Consider the following 6,000-nt stretch of genomic DNA (forward strand, 5'->3'; position numbering starts at 1 on the left):
AGAGGGTTGAGTGCTGAACGAGAAGCGGCTGGAAAACATTATTAATGGATTCTGTCAATTAAAGGCTGGCAAGTCAAGCTTTTTAACCAAGGGCGGTGCTTTTTTATTCTTTAAACTTGGAGCAGCAATGATTTATGAACTATTTGTTTATAGCAGAGACACACAACAGTGTTCTGTAGCTAGTGCACTATTGTTACTGGTTGGAAATATATTATTTGTGTGTGCACCTTAGAACTGATTTGCATAAACAGTCTGTGCAGTTATGACTTTGTATTTCTGTCCTCCTCAAAGTGGAAATGGCCATTCATGAAAACTAGAATGGCCCTCGTACTTACCTCAGCTCAAGGTGCAACAAAGATGAGATTTCCCATAAGGCTATCAGACAGCAACAGTCCAGGGCTGGGTTTGGGAAGGCTATTGACCCTCCATCTCACCCAAAGAAGTATGCAAACATCAGTGATGTTTTCCAAAGGATCTTTTAACTTCCCATCAGTTATGAGGCCAACCCTGTGAAATGCCTGCAAGCCATCTTTTCTTTTGGACTTCAGGCCTGCCACACTTTGTACTGTCTACTTTCTATTGTGGAAAAATGGGAGGGCAGATTATACGGAGTTGGGTGATATGTAGCCATAATAACATTCTTCTTAGACACTCAAGGTTATCTTTGTTCTGTACCTGGCCGGAACTGGATGGGAGGAATCTGTCTTCATGGCTGTGGAAGATTGGACCATGTGATGAACTTGTGGGTGTTGGGGCAGGATCTTGAACTTTCAACTGGGTGGGAAAAACCTGGAAGCTTTCAGATTCAGGTTTTCCTAGATGTGCCAACATGGCACATCTAATAAATTGGAACTTTGAGGAATCCTTTGCCTCGGACTCTGATTTAATTTTAGATGCTATTTGGAACCCTGACATCCTGATCATCTTGCCATGTTGGATGATAGGGAGTTATACCTCAAATTACATGCACCTCAATTCCCTTTTGTTTTTGTGTGTGCTTCTTTGAGCCTTCAGTATGATTACAAAGAAGCAATTGGTGCTGTTTCCAACATTCTGAGGTTAAAAACCCCACAAAAATGATAGTGTGACTTTGTCCACAAACTTCACCCCCGTACTCTCTCCAGTAAATGAAAGAAAAGGGAAAATCTTCTTTCATTATTACAAGTGATGCTTCTTTTCCATATTTTGCATTTGTGTCTTTCACACTGTTAAAAAATATATATAAAGTGTGACCTCCCCAAGCTGCCTAAAGTTTTCCGCTGCTAAACTGAGAGGAATTCGTTCACAAATAGAGTGATGCTGTATATTGACTCTAATTTTCAAGATGATGATGATGTTATCCATTCAGTCATGTCTGATTCTTGGCCACGTCTCTAACTTTCAAGGTAGCATTATGCCTTTTTGCGATTGTTAAAATGAATGATCCAGCAATCAAGAAATACACCACAGATTAGCATTTGATGGAGTAGCAATGAAGCCTTAGAAGATGCATCCATACTTACGAAGATTGGAATTATAATGCCAACATATATACTACAAAGAGATCACTTTCACCTTTGAAAATGCCAACCATATGTAAGTATGCATGTATATATGTATGTATGCATTTTCACCAGTTGCTGGTAAAACTTCAGGATACCAAAGAATTAAATCAAGGCTAATTCTGGTATTAACTCAGAAATTCATCACCATTGGATTGACACAGGCCATAAAAACCTGCCGTTATATAAAGATTAAACCTGTTAAAAAAATCTTCATGGCACCTGATGGATGCAAATGTTAGACTTTGTAGAAGCTGGATATAAAAAGAACATTAATGTTATTGAACTGTGGTGTTATTTAAGACATTTGAGGATACCATGGATAGCTAGGAAAACAAATACGGTAAGTAGATCATAGAACAATCAATTCAGAGTCTTTATCTAAAGTACAAATGCCCAGGGTCAGACTATCATATTTTGAAGACATTATGCAAACCCCTAGTTCTTTGAAAAGTACATTTGATAGAAAAAGAAGGGAATTGTTAGCAGTAAGATTGACAGACTCAATTTTTATAGTAGTAAATGAACCTTTGGGGGACTTAAAAGCCCAAGCAGAGAGCAAATCTCTTGGTCACTAAGAGTTGTTAACAATTGGATGGCAATGAATCAATCAATATCAATCAGTTTAAACCAGGGGTGAAATGCTACCGGTTCGGACCAGTTCGCCCAAACTGGTAGTAAAAAAAATGCTATCATTTTGGGAGAGCTAGTTTTTCCGATGATCAGCTGTGACACATGATTTATATTAGCTAGAAAGCAGGATTTCCTGCTTTCTAGCTAATCTAAATCATGTGGCACAGCGATTTCCCCCCCTCGCTGTTCACTTACCTTTGCACGCACACTCGATAGCAGGCTCCACCCACCCACCCAGATGTCATTTGGATACTCTGTGAATGTGCAGAAAGTCCTGCGCATGGGTGGAGGTGGCACGTGCGCGTGCCACATTGCTACCAAATTAGTATCAAAGGTAACTGAGGTGGGTTGCTCCTGGTTTGGCCCAGATCAGGCAAACAGGTAGTGGCGGTGGCGGGAGGTTCTGCCCACCTGCCCGGACACTTTTGCACATGAGCAAAAGTGTTGCGCACGAGCGAACCGGTAGTAAAAATAATGGAAACCTACCACTGAAAGGTAACTGGATTTCACCCCTGGTTTCAACCATCAGAAACTAATGAAAATTAACAGAAAATCTCAAATGTTTCTTCCACTGCAAAAAAATATATTCTTGAACTGTTTAGCAATTTCTTCGTCAAATGTTCCTAAGCTTCCTGTACTTTTTGGAAGTGGCAGAAGCTGCTTCTGCACATCTTGTTATGTCACATTTCTCATCTTTTCACCACTCAGGAGCTTCCCTGGTTGAGCACACTTCCCAGCCAGAAAACAGCCACATGGTAGGCCTTCCATTCCAATATAATTGTGTGCCTCCCTTGGAATTCTCTGAAGCCTTTGAAGCCTGCAGTCCACTGGGGGAAACCATAGCACAATGAACTATAGCACATTTATATTGTTACAAGGTGGTCTGTTGGCCATCTTGTAACAATATAAATGCGAGAACATGATAGGCCTTTCATGAAATTTTCACTGTCAATCTTTTCTCCATTGAAAGAAATTTCACAAGCAAACTCTCTTTCTTTCAATTGAACAAGAATTGATAGGAAACTGATCCCCTCCCCCCCCGAATGGCCGGAATTCTGAGAATATATGCAAATTCACATTTCTACGGTTCATTAGGGAGGACTATGGAATTAATTTAAAGCTCACTGTCAAATAGAAGAGACTTTTCATATTATCAAGTTATTTGTTTAAGAAATGTACAGATTCCTCTGAGATGAATAAAATGCGCGTGCCACAAAAATCTGCAAATAAAAAAACTTAAATATTTTAATAAGCTGAATGCAAACTTTGAGAAAGCATTTCAAATATTCAGAAATCTAAATCCATCTTTAGTTTTGCGGGAGTAAACCTGCCTGTCCATTTCAGATTATGAAGTAGATGCCAGGCAAGTTTTTTTGGGGGGGAAACTTCAACTTTCCATGGAAGAAGAACTAGGAGAAGGATCAAAACTAAAAAATATCTTGTCTCAATGCTTTGTTTTCTTTGGCAACAGAAAAATTTGGAGGGAAGTACAGAGAAATTAACTCTCTGATTGAGCAAGTTATGAATATAAAAGTAGCAGAGGTAAGTTCCTATCGGTTCGCACCAGTTTGACCGAGTAGGTAGTAACTCGTCTGCCCATGCCCCCAAACTGGCGCCGCCATCTTGTTTTTTGCTTTGCACACACACCGAAGCAATTTTTTCACCACTGCGCATGCACACGCGCATGCAAAGCACGTTCCTGAGCGAACTGGCAGTAAAAGAATCTGGAACCCACCCCTGAAAAGTGGGTGTATGTTTCACACAACCTAGAATATTTATGCATCTCACTTATAATCATAGATTTAGTTAAATTCAGAGGGTGGGTTGCTATGGGTTTGCCTGGATTCGGGAGAACCCGTAGCTAATGTTATGGCTGGCTTGCAGAAACTCCAAATCCCACCTCTGGCTGGCCCTGCCTGCCCTGCCCCTCCCACCCCACCCATCCCCTCCCAGGAGTCTCCACGCAGCATGTTTTGGATGTGAGGTAAGCGCAGGGCCTTCATGGAGGCTCAAGAAGGGATGGGTGGGAAATGGGCCTCCTGGAAGTTCCAGAAAGCCGGAAATGGACCTGTTTTCGGCCTCCAGAGCCTGGGGGAAGCAGTTTTCACCCTCCCAGAAGCTTGCAGAAAGCCTCAGAAGCCTGGGAAAGGTGAAATTCCCCCCCCCCCCCGCTATGGTGCCAGAGACTGACTAGGCTACACCAATCATGGCCACGCCCACCCAGCAACCGGGCAAAGAACCCGTTGGTAAAAATTTTGAAGCCCACCCCTGGACCTAAAGCATTTGCATTGAGCTTTAGTGGATCTCAAAATGGGGGGGGGGGGGGAATCCCGCTTTTCTTTATTAGGGAAAAATGACAAGGGAAGGAAAAAAGGAAAAGCAAGCTAGATATGAGAAAGCTTCTGCATTATGCAGACTATCCATCAATGCAGTATTCTTCTGGCAGGACAAAACAAACGCCTCAAAATCCTTGAACCATTTGTCACAGCATTTCTGGCAAAATTCTGTCTTCGGGATGTTTATAGCAAGGTCTTTTCAGAACAGTCTGGGTGAAATAACCTCTACTTTGACTTAATAAACTTTCAGTTTCTGAGCCTTCTTCACCTTGGAGTCTGGAGTTTTGTAGAAATTACTTCCCAGAGTCCAGTTACAGTCTGGAGAGGAATGATTTTATACAGAGAGAGGAAAGAGGGAGACGGAGGGAGGGAGGGAGGAAGAAAAGGGGAAGAGAGAAAGAGAAACCCCACTAACGCTGTTTAGGGGTGTTTAGTGTTTTCCTTATCTTACAGAGCAACAAATTGCTTGAAACAGTCACATTCAAAATGAATGATAAAAATCTAATCCCATTTGAAACACTCCCAGGAGAGCCAAGGTGGCGCAGTGGTTAAATGCAGCACTGCAGGCTACTGCTAGATCAGCAGGTCAGCGGTTCAAATCTCACCGGCTCAGGGTTGACTCAGCCTTCCATCCTTTCGAGGTGGGTAAAATGAGGACCCAGATTGTTGGGGGCAATATGCTGACTCTCTGTAAACCGCTTAGAGAGGCCTGAAAGGCCTATGAAGCGGTATATAAGTCTACTGCTATTGCTATTGCTATTATACAGATCAGCTGTCTGTGAAATGAATTACAGTTTGAAAACTCAGTAACTAAAGGCAGAAGCAAATGAATCTTGATCGCTTCATGTTTTGTTTTAGACTCCTTTCCCGTCCTCCCTCCCCCCCTAGGATCTCCCCCTCCCACTTTTAAAGTGGAACTGAAAAAGCCAGGGAAACATTGCTGGTTTCTTTAAGCGACACAACTGAATCTGGTCCAAGCACACACACGTCAAATATACACAAGAAAACCATTTGGTGCAGAGTGGAGAAATTGCACACTCTCTCTCACACATATTATAAGATTTCAAGCTTTTGTATCACAAGGACAAGATGCTGGCAATGTTAAGAGCTGGAAGTTATTGTTGGCATGGAAAAGTTCTCTGCTTGCAGAAAAGAAGGCTGGGCGATGGAGAAGGAAACATTCCATGAAATGGAAATGGGCATCAAGGCAAAATTGCTTTCCCCTGAAGAAAAGGAAACATCAGGAAATGCCTGGTCTCAGAAATTCAGAGAGAAAGACACCTCGCTTACCAAAAATAAAAGCCATGGTTGGTGATGATTGACTCCAGAGAGGAAGTCACAGCTCATGACTTCTTCAATACATCCAGGGACCCCCCCCCCCCAAAAAAGCCACATGTTTCCTTAGCTTTGTCCCATTGAGGATTTTCCCTAAAAATGTCAATTGTTGTGCCTTGTAAGGAGTTTTAAAAACCAAGATGAATCAATTAAGA

This window comes from Thamnophis elegans, chromosome 2, assembly GCF_009769535.1.
Source record: "Thamnophis elegans isolate rThaEle1 chromosome 2, rThaEle1.pri, whole genome shotgun sequence".
In the NCBI taxonomy this organism is placed as follows: domain Eukaryota; kingdom Metazoa; phylum Chordata; class Lepidosauria; order Squamata; family Colubridae; genus Thamnophis; species Thamnophis elegans.